The sequence below is a fragment of the Ovis canadensis genome, chromosome 25 (genome assembly GCF_042477335.2).
Source record: "Ovis canadensis isolate MfBH-ARS-UI-01 breed Bighorn chromosome 25, ARS-UI_OviCan_v2, whole genome shotgun sequence".
Lineage (NCBI taxonomy): Eukaryota > Metazoa > Chordata > Mammalia > Artiodactyla > Bovidae > Ovis > Ovis canadensis.
The window spans coordinates 48,354,593-48,372,714 of NC_091269.1; the positions used below are offsets into that span (position 1 = coordinate 48,354,593).

Here is an 18,122-nt window from a genome sequence, read left to right on the forward strand (position 1 = left end):
ATCTCATGATAGTAATCTGACCATGTGAAAATCTGTCACTAGGAACTATGTGCTTCTTCATTACCAGAGTTTAAACTGAAAGAAGGAAAACACAGCAAATCATGTAATCGTCATAAGGTACATCAGATGCAAAACCAAAATGTAAATATACTCAAGGAAAACCATGAAGTGATGTGTTGAGTCTAAATCTATATTATTAGATGTTGAAATATGAAATTTTGGGTGTAAAATATAACTATATAGCAGTGTTGGACTGATTTGTATAATTTATTGACATTGAAAGATAGTATTCTTCTTTGAAGTATTTTAATTGATTATATTTTCAGATGATATTTCTGGTCATTAATTCATTACCTTAGTCTTACTCTTCTTTCTTGATCTAGTTATCCCACGAAAGGTCATCTTACCGGAAGTTCACCATTTTATTTTACAGCCCCAGTTGTAATGTGTTCTACAGGCAAATCCAATTGTTTTATTTTTGTGTTTTTTTGTGGCCACTGTTCACAAGCTGTTCCTAATAATTTTGGGTATGCCTTGCAGCCATTTGAGCCTTAAATTTTGGATAGTATTTGCATGCTTACAGAGTAAGGCAGACTACTTATTTCAGTATTCGTGATCTTCCAACGGCTAGTTCCAGCCTCTCTTTGGGGCTTTTTCATGTATTATGTTGTATATTAACCTCCATTTCCTCAAATACTTTGAGCAGATTCCCATATTTCCATTGTCGGTGCCCTGCCTTCCTTAAATGACCACTTCCTCCTTTTCTAGCCTCTATTCAAAATCCTACCTGCTGTTAAGAACTGGCTCAAGAACTTCCTTTTTATTTTTTTCTTAATTGGAGGATAATTGCTTTACAATGTTGAGTTAGTTTCTTCTGCACAACCACGTGAATCAGCTGTAAGTATACATATATCCACTCCCTTTTGAGCCTCCAGCCTCTTCTTTTTGATCCCATCTCCCAGAATTACATCCTGTTTTTTTCTTGGCTTTATATCTCTGCAGTGTAGCACTTAGATTCAATTCATTCTTTTGTAGTAATTATTTGATACAAGTGTCATGCTTCCAGCTTGCTGTAAGCTCCTTGGCTACCTTCTTTTCATTCAGCACGGCAGAGCACTCGTAATCTGCAGTAGATGTATTTTTGCTCGTTTGAATGAAATCTCCAAAGTGATACGGTCACTGCTTACGATGATTTTCTACCTAAAGTTTAAAAGGGACTGGTACTTACCAGGTAAAAATGCAGGTCTCTAAATATAGTAGCCACTTATTTGTTCAGCATGGTCTGGTACTGAGGCCTTCTGCATAAAATAACAACCCAGGAACAAATGCAAATCTTTATGTTAACCATTTTAGTGAAAACTGTATTAGAGTCTACTCTGTTTTTTGAAACAACTAGGGAACACAGTGGAATCTATCTGGATGGCTCAAAGCCATCATGACGAATGCCATCCATTAGGGTGCAGCCAGGCAATGCAGTGCTGAAAGGTGTCATTTTAGATTTTCTCGTTCATGTACCCTTGGCATCACCCTGCACTGCAGTGGGTTAAGAAGTATGGTGAATGATTTGAATAAAGCTGAAAGGGGATTGGTGCTGTTTCTTCAGAGACGAGGAGATCAGGGGAAGAATTTTATAGCACTCAAAGAAAATGGGGACTAGTATAAACCAAACAGAAATTCAATTTAAAACCAAAAAATAATTCCTTGGCTGCACACGTTTTAAAGAAGATAGAGTAGGCTGCTGCCAAAATTGATAGCCTCTCCTCGTTTGGAGTTACTTAAAATAATAGTATATAAATATCTTTCTATGATGATTAGATCCAATCTTTTGCAGAAGGAGGAGATAAACCCCATGACCTCGCATAATCCTTATCGATCTTATAATTCAGAACTCAGGGCAAAATAGATAACTGGAGTTATAAGTTTTCTAAAATCTGCTCTGTTTTTTTTTTTTTTTTTTAAGGAAGCTTTTAAGGGTTAAATTTATTTTATTTCTACTTGTACATGAGCCTGAGGGTCTTTTGGTCCGGGCAGGTATTTTCAGTAATTTAAAGAAGGTTTTAAGGCATGAAATCTTTATTTGGTTTATAATAACTACTGGTTCAGGAAGCTAAAACAAGACACCAATAGAAGGAAAGCTGTTCACTGCCCAGCTGCCCACTGGCACACAGAATTATAGACATGGGCACAGAGTGATGAGTGAATGTAAAGAGCTGTGACTCTAAAGCTCTGAACACTGTTCTCAACAGATGGAATGGTCATCCCAGCACCAAATGCTGTCCTTAGAATAATGCTATTATGTGTGTCTTCCTAGGACAGCTTGTCTGGGATGTGTCAGAGCAGGGCTTCCCCAGAGGTCATCTGCAGATTGGCCCAAGTGACTAAGGGCACCTACTCCCAGTCTGCTCATAAACCAACTCATAGGTTTTGTAACTCTGCCCAAAACTTCAGTCAGAAGTAGATAGTGGAAGGAGTGACTTGTCATGGGTTGAAGCTGATACTGTATTTCTCTTTCTCTCCTGCTTTCTAAGATTTCCCTCTCTCCCTCAGTTAGAAATTTTCAGTCCTCCCCTTCTCTGTGTCCACACACATACACATACAACTCTCCATCCACACCAGGCATCTCAGAACTCCAGAGAGCCCCCTTCCCTCAAAACTTCTGTGATTCCTGCTTCCAGGTCTCCCAGGGTGAGGCATTAGCATGTCCCTGCCAGGCTGTGCCCTGTCCCTGCTGCCAGAACCCCCCAGCAGTGCCTTTCCAGCTTACTGCTCTCCCTTCAATTTTGAAGTACTCTCAGACTTAGAGGAAAGTTCCCATCTACTCCACCCCAGATCCCCAGATACTGACATTTTGTCACATTTGTTTTTTGCTTTATTATTCTCAGTCTTCCTCTTGCTCCCTCCCATCCCCCTCTGTCATTCTGTATTTCTTTTCCAGAATCATTTGAGAGTCATATGTAATCATAAATTACAGACCTGTTGCACCTTTACCCTTACCATTTCAGTGTGTTTTTCTTTTTTTTTTTAAAAAAAAAGAAGATGCTCTCATACAAAACCATAAATTATCAAAACCAAGAAATTAATGTTGATTCAGCATTATCTGTTATCTAATCTGTCTATCTTGTTCAAATTTCAAATGTTGCCAGTTTTCACTTATGTCCTTTGCAGGCGGGAAAAATTTTTTTTTCCCCAGTCCAAGATCGCATGTTGAGTTCTTATATCTCTAGAGTTATTTGGAATGACACCTTAGTCATTTTTTGTTTTGTTTTGTCATTACCTTGACATTTTTGAAGTATACAGACCATTTTTTTTGCTCATTGTCCCTCAGTTTGGGCTCGTTTGATGTTTCCTCATGAGTAGACTGGAGTTCTCCATGTTTTGGTGGGAAGACACAGAAGTGATGCTGGGTCCTCCCGAGCACCTCCCAGCAGGATCACGTGATCATTTCTTTGTCCCATTACTGGTGTAAGATGGTGCCTTTCAGATTTCTTCACTATAGAATAACATTTTTCCCTTTGTAATCAGTAATATCCTAGGAAGATACTTTGGAATTATGTAAATATCCTGTTTCTCATCCAATTTTCACCTACTACCTTTAGTGTTTATTCATAATTCTTATCTAAAACAGTTACTACTTTGGTAGTTACCAAATAATGATTTTTAAAATCCCAGTGTATCGTCTACTTCTTGTTGATATTTGCTGTAAGGAAAGTGAGTGAAAGTGAAAGTCGCTCAGTTGTGTCTGACTCTTTGTGGCCCTTCCTTTGTGACCCCATGGACTATACGGTCCCTGGAGTTCTCCAGGCCAGAATACTGGAGTGGATAGCTGTTCCCTTCTTCCCAGCCCAGGGATCAAACCCAGGTCTCCTGCATTGCAAGCAGATTCTTTACCAGCTGAGCCACCAGGGAAGCCCAGAGCTTCCTTTATTAATTAAAATCACTTGATTTATCTCATTATTCTTTAATTTATATAATTATGGACTACTTAATGAATTTTTATTTTATTCTATGGATTATAACCTGTAGCTGCCATTGTTTATTTTGATATTCAGGTTGCCCCAGATTTATTCTGTGCGAACTGCTTAAGACTGGTGCCTATGTCCTGGTGCCTGACATGTCTGATCCTTCCTTACTTTCTGGTACAACAAACTTAATGTACCAGATTCATCTTATTCTCTCTCTGACCTAGCCCTGGAATCACACATTTCTGTTTTAAAAGTCTTTAATTCTTTATGGTGAAAAACAATGTAAAAACCAAGATCTGAGCACTTAGGTGTTCATACTGCTACTGGGGTATCACTGCTTCTAGGGCCTCTCAAGGGGCAAGAGCCAGGAAAGAAGAGATAAATGTTTCTCTGTGTGTGTGTGTTTATGTATACACACACACATCCCTGTTATGAGTTCACTGAGCTTTGCATTCCAGATCAACACCTCTGCACAGTTTTAGTCTATCCTTCCATATTACTGTATTTGCACCTCTCTTCTCTGGTAGCGAGAAACCTGACTTCCATTACCTACAGTATATTTATTACTGTGCTTAGTCCTAGAATACACATTAAATCATTTTAGGATTGCTAATCACATCACTGTATAAAACAGACCTTCTAATGAGAGGTCAGTATTTGTATATAGTTCTTCACGACTTCACCCTGAGTACAACTGTTTTCAAATGTTAAGCATATAGAACAACATGATTTTCAAAGTTGAAACTGAATTAAAGGGTATACTCAAAGAAGTGTTACTGCCTCCTCAGACCCATTCCTGAGCCTTTCCTGCAGGTCACCAATCTTACTAGTTTCTGTTGATCCTTTCATTGTTTCCTCTGGTACAAATACTTATGGAGCAGTGATAATCTGTTGTATATACTTTCAGTTGTGTAGGACTGTGCTTGGTGGGGCAATGGATGGGCAGTGACGAACTGTCTTTTACTTAGGCCTGCAGAACCAAAACCCTGCCTAGGGAGCAGGATACAAAACCCAGGCTCCTGTGCTAACCCAGGAGAGACCCAGGGAACACAGCTGATTCAGCAGTAGGTTGCAGAACATTGTGCCAGGTAGTGGTGAAACAGGCTGGCCAAAGCACGTGCTTGTGTGTTTATGTAAACGTGTTTATCTGATTCTGAACTGGATAATGAAGAAGGATGAGAAAAGATTCATTTCTTACCTCTTCAACCTTGTCGATTGGGAAACCATAGTCTACATTCAGCTAAACACAGGCAAGAGAAATGAAGACACAGCTCTAGCTGGGTGGTTAATTAAGTTCACTGAGGAGACATCAATTGTTGGACAGTATGTTTCTACAATAGATATTGAGAGCTCGTGGCGTGAGAAGTTAAACGTGAAAGCATTCCAGGCTGAGGAAAGAGCATATTCAAAGGTGTGAGCATGTACAGAATCGTGTTAGATATTTAGGTAACAACAAAAGAAACTCCAGGTAGACTAAAGACTTAGAGATTAACAACAAAAAGAACATTTAGAAAGTAAAAGAAAGGATATCTAATTATTTATCTGGTCTTTAGATGGTCGTGGACATCCTGAGCATTAAGAGAATGAAAGAAATCACACGCAAGAAATAGACAGACTTCACTGTATAATAATGTAAAACTTCTATGTGGGAAAATATTAATATTTAAAAGCAAACATAATAGGAAAGATGTTTGCAACAAATCTACCAGGCAGAGGTTTGTTATCTGTAGTATTTAAACAAATACAAAAGTAAAGGTTTTGATAGTGTTAAAACATAAACCCTAATGGGAAAATGAGCAGAAGTCGTGAACACAAAATGTGCAGAAAAGGGAAAATCATCGATGGCAGCAACAGCACTGACGTTTATTAAGTGTCTAATATGTGTCCGTCACGGTCATAGGAGTCTGTCCTCACATCACATGTTGAGATGTGCGCTTTTAGCCTCATTGTAAAGGGTGCAGAAGTAGGAAAAGTAAGCCAAAAGAGGTCAGCATTTCGACAACAGTATCCATAGTCATAGCTGACGTTTCTAAAGCACTTACCGTGTGTCAGGCACGTGCTGAGTCGCCTCAGTCGTGTCCGACTCTGTGTGACCCCGGACTGTAGCCCGCCAGGCTCCTCTGTCCATGGGATTCTTCAGGCAAGAATGCTGGAGTGGGCTGCCATGCCCTCCTGCAGGGGCTCTTCCCGACCAGGATTGAACCTGCATCTCTTAAGTCTACTGAATTAGCGGGTGGGTTCTTTACCACTAGCGCCACCCGGAAAGCCATATATGAGGTACTATAACCCGAATTACACACTCACTTAGTCCTTGCAGATACCCTCAGAAGTTAGTCACAGTTCTCTCTCTCTTGATGGCACAGAGACACTAGGAAACTTGTCTAAGATCACTCCTGAGCCACTGTTCAGTACCCCATAGAAGAAGGCTAAGATAAGGTGTAAAAATTATACTTTGAGGACTATGGTATAAGTGAAATTTAAAGAAGTAGACTTAAAAAGCTTAATTATCAAGGGCTGTAGGTTTTTTTGTTTTTAAGCTAGAGAGACTGGAGCACTGATGGAGAAAAATCAATGAGAAAACAAACGATAACCAGAGGGGTTGTTTAGTACAAATGAGAAAAGGCATTTGATGAAATTCAGTATTCTTTCCTAATTTAAAATAATCAAATGTACTCATTTGAATCATAAGAATTCTAAATCTTACATTAACTTTTTCTTCTTTGTTTCAGACTTGACTTATTCTTAGGGCAGGGAGCTATAAAGAGTAGATGACAGTTGGGTCCAGGAGTCTACAAACTTAAATCTGCAGTTTTCCTGAGACTAGTGTACAGATGACAAGCTTTTCAGTTACATAAATTATCAGTTAACTTCACCTTCAGTCAGTCATTTTAAAAACGACTATTTATTTGTAGGCTAATCATAAAAGTTTGTAAGCAGCTTCGATTCTTGGCTTTCTCCATTGAGTATTAAAATACTGTACGATGTATCAGGGTTGTCCTTCATGGAACAGAACTTGCTCTAGAGGAAATATGAATGATGGAATGAGCTAGGTACTTATTATTTCCAGAAATCACCTTTGCTGATCTTTTCTGTGATCTTGTATGTTGAGAGGTTTCCCCTCAGCTTTCATGAGGAATGTATACCATTTACAAACTCAATCTGTCTTTAGTGTGTGCTGCTAGAAGATGTGTGCAAATGACCCAGTTTTGTGTCTACAAGTTATGAACTTGGTCAGGTCACCAGTGTGGTTAGCAGTGTCCTTGTACTTGTTCACTTTTCTTAAGAATGAGACTGGAATGAGACTGGATTTAAGTCTCGTTCTTAAGGAGTCCACACACCTGGATTTAAGGAAAATAAGAAATACAATAAACTTTTAAGAAAGGATGCTTCTGGGTACCATTTAATAGCTAGTTTCATCCTCACTGAGAATTAACAGATCAACGTTCCATGCCCTCATTCTTCCCCTGATCTGGTTCTAGTGACAGAGATCTCTTAGGTAGTTCAGACGGTCCAGTGCCAGTGTTGTCTTTCCTTTAGCCTCTTTATAGCTTTTGGCTGATTTCTTGAGGAAGCACCACCTAGACAAGAAAGCACCTTCTCTCCCTACTACTCTGCCTTTCTAGGTCCATCAGGCAGAATTAGAAAGTCACATGCTGCATCTCTACCTAGAATATTGTGATGTTGAAAGTTAACATGATGTTGGTGATGTTAACCACATTATCTCTCTCAAAGAGAAAATGTCTTCCCCTGTATTGTAGATGCTGCTGCTGCTAAGTCGCTTCAGTTGTGTCCGACTATGCGACCCCAGAGACGGCAGCCCACCAGGCTCCCCCGTCCCTGGGATTCTCCAGGCAAGAACACTGGAGTGGGTTGCCATTTCCTTCTCCAATGGATGAAAGTGTAAAGTGAAAGTGAAGTCGCTCAGTCGTGTCCGACTCTTAGCGACCCCATGGACTGCAGCCCACCAGGCTCCTAAGTCCATGGGATTTTCCAGGCAAGAGTACTAGAGTGGGGTGCCATTGCCTTCTCCGATCTTAGATGCTAGCCACTAGCTTAAATGTTATATATCTAAATACCAGGATAGATCTCATAGTATTTCTGGTTACCAACTAGCAACTTGCAGTTTTAACAGTCAGCCTTCAATAGATTACTTTAAAAGAGCTACCACTTACAAACTTTTCAGAACACAATTTAAGTAAAACTTAAGAAAACTATTAAACAAAAATTTAGAGTAACTTCATCCTACCTGAAAATTGCATGCTTTTTTTAGAACAAAATTTCTGATACTGACTGGCCTGTCTCCTGTAGAAAATAGGAGTTTTAATTTAGGAGTCGAGTTGGTTGGATTCCAGTGTGACACATTTTACCTGTTGGTAAATTCTAAAGAACAAGGACTTGACGGGAGTCACTAGCTTCTCTCTGAGGCCATGTCAAGTACCATATCAGGACAAACAGGTTCTCCCCAAGAGATGGATCCTTAGTGTGGCAGGCCCTGGGGAGACACCCACTGCTCTAGTGAGGGTCTCTGGGCATCTCTGTGCCATTGCGGTCAACTTAGGGCTACAGTTTCCAACGAGTCACCCAGGAACTGGTCCAGCTAGCCAGAGATGTTGCAGTCTCCAGAGCTCTAGTGCTAGTCACCTCACCCTGAGCAGCCTCATCCTTTTACTCTGGCAGGCATGTGAATATTATCTTCTCCCTGTTGGGTGGAGGCCATGCAGCACTCCCTGGGGGCATAAACTCTGTTGGGTAGGTTACAGGATAAATATTTCACTTTCCCCTATTTATGAGCCCCACAAGCCAAGCATCAGAGATGTTTTAAGAGACCATGGCAGTGTGTCTTAGGTACATGATCCGACTGAAACACTCTGACCGCCTGTGAGGAGTTAAGCAAATTGAATGAAGGAGCTGTATATTTGACATGTGCTATTTACCTACTTTTGTGATTTTTATTTAATAGTTTTTCTTTTTTTTCAGTGGCACTGACTATTTTTTAAAAAGTGCTCTAGGCTGAGTAAGTGCAAAGTCATTTAGAAAGTTGCAGATGTCTTTTATATATTCATGGGTTATTGTCCGTCATGGAGGTAGAGTCTTCGTTCTCTTCTGTAATCTCACCCCTAGAAGAGCCTGGCCCTGAATTGTTGTTTAGATGCTCAGTCATGTCCAAGTCTTTTGCATCCCCATGGACTATAGCCCACCAGGCTCCTCTGTGGGCTGGGATAGAATACTGGAGTGGGTTGCCATGCCCTCCTCCAGGGGCTCTTGCTAATCCAGGGATCGAACTCCCATCTCCTGCATTGGGAGGTGTTCTTTACTGCATTCTTTACTGCTGAGCCATCAGAGAAGCCCTTGGCACTGAATAGGTCTTTATTATTTATTGAATAAATGTTAAATGAATTACCTCAGGAAGAACTTATCTTAATATTCTTTCTCTTCTCACATGTGATTCTTAGGAAGAAGAATTGTATCTTATTAGAACATAATTAGGTGTGGTTTGCTGTCTTCCACATGATATGTACACCCTGCCTTTTGTTGCGGTCTGGTATTTTTGTTTAAGGGCAGCCTCTGTCTTAGGATCATATAAGTTGCATCAGAAAGGAAGCTGTCAGTTATCTACTATAAACCTTGAGCAGAGAATTGAGAGCTGTGACAAAATGCACATTTACACACAGTTGGTCAAAGAGATATTTATCTTTTCCTGCTTTCATCAGATAATTCGTTTCTCCATGCATTTATTTTGGAAGGAGAATTCCAACTTTAGTCCTAAGAAACTGTCACGGCAGTTTCTTTCTTTGCAGAGCTTTCCCAGCAGCTCTTCTCCCGTGGTGAGCACAGGCTGAGCAACCATTAAGGAATAATCAATTATGCTTTTGAAATGGTGCTCAAGTCCTTTATGGCCTTTTCTAAGATAAGAGCTGCTCCCCCCACCTCCACCATGACACTTGTTGGAAGATAGAACCAGCAGCTGTATCCTCAGACTTTGGCTGGGTTTTGGAAGACATGTTTTGACCTGTGTAATCAAATATAATGATGACATATCTTTTAATAGGATTCTAGCTTATAATATAATAAGGGAAATGGCTATTTTTCCTTATTTTCTCATTATAATATGTTGTACTAGAAGCCTTTGTCATGACTGCTTTATTACACTGGGCTGAAGTACAGTATATTTTAATATGCTAAAGATAACATCAAGGTTGAAAATTGAGCTCTTCAGTGATTTATTCCGAGTGACTGTTACTGAATGCATTGAAATGAGTTGCATGAGGCAGTGCAGCTAACGATTTATTTATGTATCTTATTTTTAACTAAGCTTGTCATAAATAAGAGCAAATAAATAGCTCTTATAGAATAGTTTGTATTCATGCATCAATGAAAACATTGTAAATATGAAACATACGACCTGCAACTACCATTTTGCCTTACATAGCTGAGAATGTTTCAAGTTTTGGCACGCAGGTGGATTTTTTTTTAACAAGTCTTTTGCCCGTTTGAATTGTTTACATTGACCAGCATTTGCAGCAAGTAGTTTTGAATCCCACTACTGGGCAAGCTCCATTCCAGGAGTTAGTATGAGAAAACCTCGCCTTCAAGAATAAAGGGAACTTGGCAACACCGGCAGGGCTTCCCTGATAGCTTAGTTGGTAAAAAATCCACCTGCAATGCAGGAGACCCTGGTTCGATTCCTGGGTCGGGAAGATCTACTGGAGAAGGGATAGGCCACCCACTCCAGCATTCTTGGGCTTCCCTTGTGACTCAGCTGGTAAAGAATCCGCCTGCCATGCGGGAGATCTGGGTTTGATTCCTGGGTTGGGAAGATCCCCTGGAGAAGGGAAAGGCTACCACCCACTCCAGTATTCTGGCCTGGAGAATTCCATGGACTACAATTCATGGGGTCACAAAGAGTCAGACACGACTGAACGACTTTCACTTTATCCTGGTCTGGAGAATTCCATTGACTGTATAGTCCATGGGGTTGCAAAGAGTTGGACATGACTGAGCGACTTTCACTTCACTGGCAGCACCATCACAGGGGCCAGGACTTGTTTACTGCTTTACCCCAAGCCACAAGCACAGTGTCACACGCATAGGTGAGCCCACAAAAAGTTTGCTGAGGGAGAGAAGTAATGAATGCCCAAATGTAGTCTGTCCTCTTCTCTGTCAGTGACAGCACCTGTCCAATTGACCCAGCCAGATCTCAGATCTCCTCTCCATCTTTGGTTTTTTGCCGTTTTTTGTTTTTTTTTTTTCATTCATTGATCCCTTCATCCTTTCCTTTAGCGGCATGCTTTGCACAGACTCTGCCGGGGTTAGCCTTGGTGATGAAAACATCAGGATAAATGATCTAGTTCTTGCTCACAGGAAATGGGCACACCAAGGATGCTCCCCACCCACCCACTCAGTGTATGCTGTGAAGCACACTTGGGCTGCATCATTGCAGAGGAGGAAATGCTTCCCACTTCCGTTTCCATTTTCCCAGCTAAGATATATGCAAGGGAAGCATTTTTTCATTATTAAACCAAGAGCAAGAAAGATTTTGTTCCAATTGTTTGAAATTAGTGCTATACCTGGTTTTGGATTCAAGGGAGCTATTCTCTGTAAACATGTTTTGCAGCTTGTAGTAGTATGTTTGAAGTAGAATATTGTAAGATAATAGTTTGATAACATCCTCTCTCCAGGAAATTTCTAAATAATATATTTAAAATTTCAGTTGTTGTAAAGCAGAAATTTTTTATATCAATTTGTTTTGGGTTAAGCAACTTTCTTACATTTGTTTTGAATTCTGTTAGGGAAGTACTAGTAAGAAACCTGATTTGTTTTTTCTCCCTCATGATTTTTTTTTTCTTCCCTCCCTCATGGATTTGTGTTCCATTTGATTCTGCTCTAATATTAGTGCTGCATTTTCACGTTTCCCAATATAAAAACCTTGTTTTATACTTAATTCACGTTGAGTCCTGCTTTGAGCTAACACCACAGAGGAGCTACTTTTTTTCAACAAAATTGTTTTAAATTAATGTTTATAAAGTGCTTTAAAATAGCTTGGTGGATTAAGAATAATTCAGTTGTGCATTTGTCCACACTGAAAAAAAATATGCAGTGTGATTATATAGTAGAAGGTATTGAAAAAAGTTGCTGAAATCTTGAGGAAAATATAATGCATGTTGACCTCACTATACACAATATATTTGCATATGTCCTTGGGGGGGATAGTTTGGTGATAAAAGTATAAAGAAACACAAGAGATTACTGTTAGTCATGATTGTGGTTACTTAAGAAGAAGAAAGGAGGAGGGTAAACAGGATGGGACAGGTGGGAGGTTTGTAGCGGGCTAGCTGGCAAGCTTCTACTTCTTGATCCTGGGAGATGGTTACAAGGGCGGTTGCTTTATGATAATCTATTAAGCTGTATATATTTATTTAATATGTCTCTGTGTTTAATTTTTGCTTTTTTGTTGTTGTTTGTTTTTTAAAGGAAGTGATATTCTTGAAATAGGAGATAATGTCCTATGGTATCTGTTTTAGAGCTTAGACTTTTACATGAATATAAGGGGATTCCCAGGTGGCGCTCCTGGTAAAGAACCTGCCAGTGCGAGAGACATAAGAGATATTGGTTCAATCCCTGGGTCAGGAAGATCCCCTGGATAAGGGCATGGCAACCCACTTCAGTATTCTTGCCTGGAGAATCTCCATGACAGAGGAGCCTGACGGGCTGCAGTCCATGGGGTTACAAAAAGTCGGACACAGCTGAAGCGACTTAGCACACTACAAGTGTATTTGGTATATTGGCATCACCTTTATGTCAGACCTTGCAGGATCATTTATTTTTTTTTTAATTGGAGGATAATTGCTTTGCAATGTTGTGATGGTTTCCACTGTACAGCAACATGAACCAGCCGTAAGTCTACCCATATCCCCTCCCTCCTGCGTCTCCCTCCCATCCCGCCTCTCTAGGTTGTCACAGAGCACCAGACTGAGCTTCCTGTGCTATACAGCAGCTTCCCACTAGCTATCTGTTTTACACATTGTAATGTATATATTTCAGTGCTATACAGAATCACTTTTATGTGAAGGAAATATCCTGAAATTTACTAGAATCATGGCCTCTCAAATGTTAAGTCCGTTAGAAAAACAGCATTCCTGTAAACTATGTTTCTACTCTTAAACCTAGAGAAACATAAATGAAGGGCTGTATGTTAACACAGGTGATAAAATAGAGGATGCAGGCAAGGAATGCCTGTGCAGAATAGGGGTGAACTGAGGAGAGAATATGGAATGGAAAGACCGAAGAGATGAAGAAGAGACACTGCAGCCTCGGGGTTTTTTTTTCCTCTTCTCTTCCCTCCCTTCCTTCCTTCTTTCCTCCCCCCCACCTACCCTCTCTTCTTTCCTTGCTCTTTTTTTTTTAATAACTTAATTTGCTTATTTTATTTACTTTTCTGTGTTTGATCTTTGGCTGCGCTGGGTCTTTGTTGCCCCACGCCAGCTTTCTCTGTTTGGGAAGCAGTGGCTTCTCTTGCAGAGCACAGGCTCAATCATTGCGCCACCTGGGCTTACTGACCGTGGCGTGTGGGGTCTTCCAGGAGCGGGGAACAAACTTGGGTGTCCTGCAGGCAGATTCTTTACCACTGAGCCACTAGGGAAGCACCCCCCCCACCCTTTTTTTGATCCAAAATAAGGGAAAGCAATACTGGCAGACGTTGTAAGTGTAGGAAATTGCCCTTCCACCAAGAATGCTGAAGTGTTCAGTATTCCGATATTTGGGGCAGATTTTTAGGCACTAGAAACAGTGCTTACAGAAGAGAAAAGATGTTTAAAAGTTAGATTTTTAAGAAAGGTAAGGAAAAAGGCTGGAATGTCTTAAAATGAGAATAGATTCTGCTGATTATTTGTTGCAAAAGCAGACTTCCTCCTTCTAAAGAAGCAGATGATTCTCTGTAGATTAGAAGTCCTTCCCTGTGGTTTGCCCAGTATTGGAGCTTTTCCCCATGAATTTAAGGAAGCTAATGAGATTTTTTTTCCCTACCAAAGCAGAAGAGCCTTTGAGGACTCTGACAGCCTTCTACCCCTGCAAGTTTTAGTTGCATCCAGTTAAGAACTTACAGACCATAATGAATGTTTTTAGAGAGCAAATAAATTGAATGACACCTGTGAATTTGTTTTAAATGTTGTTTATTTTACCAGATAATTTAGATAAATCTTTCTTGAAGAGGAAGAGAAATCATGAGTTTTCATGAATAATCTGGAGCTTTTCAGAGGATTACTTTAAAATACCTCCCTGCCGAGTTTTCATAAATTAAGCATAAACTTTCTTTGACCTCATCGCACATAATTAAATAGCTGTTGAAGGGTTAAAACCAGCTAAAAAGCAATTCTGTGTCTTGATCCCCATTCTCCAGCAAAATTATACAGGAAGTTTCTTTTGGTTCTCAAGCAGGGTAATTACAAGAGACAGTTACATAATTTACAGTTTCAGCCTGTTCGTCCATAATCACACACTTCCACCTAGTTGTATTTACCCCCATGAGTATCCGCATTATACTTTGATTTGTAAATGATGATTGCAGTGTAATTGATTGCTTGCATGTAGCATATTGAATTGATTTTTTAAATGAACTTTAGCTGTTAGCATATCTATTTGAATTCCTATTATTTATGTAGTTTGTGGTTCTTGCGTTCAACAGTTGTATACTGGTTAACAAATTAAATTCCCAGAGCTTTTTTCCTTATTAAATTTGGAAAATGTAGTGTCTCTCCACAACCTAACTAGAAAAGTGCCTAGAACACAGTGGGCATTCCCCTGCTGAACGCACTGTTCAATCCCAACCTTTTGAAAGTTGGATGGACATTCTTTGGTTACCAGTGACCACAGAATATAAAGGCTTACAGGCTTAATACTAGTGATATTGTGGCAAAAACTGTGCTAATACTAATATATTGTTAGCACAGTTTTTGCTACAGTGTTAATATTACTAGTATTAAACCTGTAAGCCTATATATATATAATAACAATATATTAATATTAGCACAGTTCCCTCATAGCTCAGTCAGTAAAGAATGAGACCTGGATTCAGTTCCTGGGTTGGAAGATCCCCTGGAGAAGAAAATGGCAACCCACGCCAGTATTCCTGCCTGGAGAATCCTATGGCAAAAGAGCCTGTAAGGCTATAGTCCATGAGATCACAAGAGTCAGACACGACTCAGCAACTAAACCACCAATATTAACACATTGTTACTGAAGTCTCAGCTGTTAAGTACTTCTTGAATTAGGGAGCCAATCTAAAAGGTGGACTTTGAGAGATAATTACCTGCTAACTGAAGGGGTAGCTACTGATGTCTTTTCATACCGCTAGTGATGACGCTTCATAGTTTTTTGTTTTTCCAACAGCTAATATCTAACTGTAGCCAGTTGGACTTTAAGATCCCTGTAGGATTAATGGCTAGAAACTTACATGACACCAAGTCCACTGGCAAAGCAGCCAGTGACTTGACTGAATACCTCATCCCAGCCTAGCTTCCTGCCCCATCCAGCCTGCAGGTGCAGGAAGCTGCACTTCTGTCAAAATGGGCTCATCAGTAACCCTGTGTGGAGACCACCTTTTATTGCCAGAGGCTTTTTACTTCCAATCCTGTTTGAAAGCTTAGAGGAGATAAATAAAAAGTGAAAAGAGAAGTTTCCGACTTCTATAGACCAGTGAAATAGCACTGTTTGTCTAAGTCACCTTGGGTGATAGGCCATGCTTTGGTTTTAGAAAGTTGTCTCAAAGACAGACCCTTTTTGAAATGTACTTTAAAAACAAAGAAAAATTTTAGATTTTGCTTCCCCCTTTTTCCTTTTTTCAGTCTTGCTATATTCTTACATTTGCAGTGCAGAAAGCTCATCACTCATGATTGGAATTATACTTTGTCCAGTTTTTGAAAATTATAACTGGAAACACACACACACACACAAAGTATTGTGGGGCTGTTGTGGGAGAAGAAACATATGGAAAGGCAAGTTGTTCTTCTGTCTGTCTTGTCTCCCAAACGTGGTTTGAGATCAGTGGCCAGTGGCCATGTTGGTTTAAATGCTCCCCCTTGGTTGCCTGGGTAGGATTCGACCAGACTATTAGAATAACTTTTTCAGCCACCCTCCACAGAAGCTCAGTGGTCAAAAGAAACTACCCTTTTTGTTTTTTGTAGTATTTAAAGAAGAGTTCAGTTGTAATGTTTTACAGAGAATGGTCACACAGGTGCAGCATTGTGAATATATACTGTTACGTGCTCTGAGCAGATACTTTATTTGAAATGTGTATGGGTTTATTTAATGCAATGATTAAAATGTTGTAACTGTTCAAAGTTAAATTCTTGTTACCAGGATTTTGCAAGTTCAATATAAAAATTGTATCCAGGTTTCAACTTGGAAGAAATTTAGTTTTTGAAATAGTTTTTCAGATTGAATCGCCAGTGTGGACTTTTGCCTATTTACAAGAAAGGGCATAGTTTTTAAATGCCACATTACTTCATCTTAAAAATTTTTTTTGGTAAATTTGTTTTTCCCAAAACTTTGCAGAATTTAAAAGTGGTTTGAACTGTGGAAACCCACAAAAGGTCCCAAAGGAGGGCATTCTTCTGACATGTTTTTCTAATTTCTGTCACCTCAGATGTCATGGTACTGGTACTGTATTACTATTATCTAACCAAGGGTGCTTCTGAGTGATGAGTCAGAGCTGAACTTAATTTGCAATAGGCAAGGGCCTCATAAAAAAAAAAAAAAAAAAACTAGTTACTTCCCAGATATAGTTAAGGAAAGATTTTTTTTTTTTTAATTCTTGCCTTCCCCAAATGGTTTTAGTTTGGGAATAAGTGAGAGTGACAAATTGATCATTTTGTTCTTTGTCAGAGGTGCCTCATCTTCCTAACAAGAAATTTGGGAGACTGAATCTATTTCATACATGATCACCTTCTTAGAAAAGTTATATTTTTCTAATACACCAGACCAGGACCTTGATGGTGTGGTAACATGGCACACGTAAACAAATATTTCTCAGTTAAATGTTTAAATCAGTGAAGCTTCTGCAAAGTCTGGCACGGAGTTCTCTGCCAAGTGACCCTCTTCTCCTCTCTGCCGTTAACTCTCAGGTGTCTCTGATTCCCCCAGGATTCGCCTTCTACTTGGATCTCTCATTAGGCACCACCGCTACCACCACAGCCTTTGCGGGGCAAGACAGAAATGAGAAGTGGGATTGGTATTCCACCTCTATTTAACATTCTGGCCAAGGAGTAGTCCCCAAGATCCTTTGCCTAATATAAGCCCTAACACTTCGGAGACCAGCCTGGCTTGAGAGGCAAGGGTTGTGATTGGATGAAGCATGAACATCTGGAGCTTTTAAAAGGCTGAGTGATTCTAGTGTGCAACCAGGGTTGAGAGCCTCTGGGCAAGACCACAAGATAGAAAAAGGAGAAATAAAGAGACAGCGTCACTCAGTTAAATTAATCAGTTATTAAAAACCCATTGACTCATTTTTACCCTGGGGCTGTCTCACAAGGGTCCGGCCCTGGTCATCCCCAACTTGGTAACTCACTCACAGATGTTCACCCTCTCCAACACAAGGGTGCTGCAGAGGGAGGAGAGTTCCTGCCACCTGATGTCCTGTTTGTGAGTTTGTATACACAATGAGTCTGTATACACGGAGAACGACCACCCACTTTGAGAGGCCACATCCACTCGCAGACTCATGGAACTCATCTGGTAAATTCCAGTATGGTCTGTATGCTTACACACACGCACACCCCCACAGCAGCAGCGGCGGCATGCCCCACATACACATTACCCAGGGTGGGGGTGGGGGTGGGGTAGGGGCGTGGCTTGAAGGAATACCACTCCTCTTCCATATAGTCTTGAAAGCAAGGCAGGGGTGTTCAGTAAAAAAGACCAGTGGCCCCACCACATGACTGAGGAAGAGCCCAGCATCAGCACAGTCTGCAGAGGAGCTTGTGGGATCTTTGAAAAGGGAGATCTTAAAGGGCGCCTTAGAGAGACAGACTGGCGTGTGACCCTGGGCAGCCAGCCTTCCCTCTCCAAAGACTTGCTGTTCCCATTCTCTGGGTTTCACTGGCTCAAGCCATGTTCCCAGGGCCACTCTTGAGTCTTCTAGAACATTTGGGTTTTTGTTTCATCTCT

At 40.3% G+C, this 18,122-nt stretch overlaps 1 protein-coding gene across 9 annotated transcripts in view; it reads left to right on the plus strand.

Annotated features, from left to right (window-relative positions):
• Positions 1–18,122, plus strand: part of KAT6B (lysine acetyltransferase 6B) — a 186,377-nt gene that overhangs the window by 150,657 nt on the left and 17,598 nt on the right. The gene's annotated exons all lie outside the window — the stretch shown is intronic.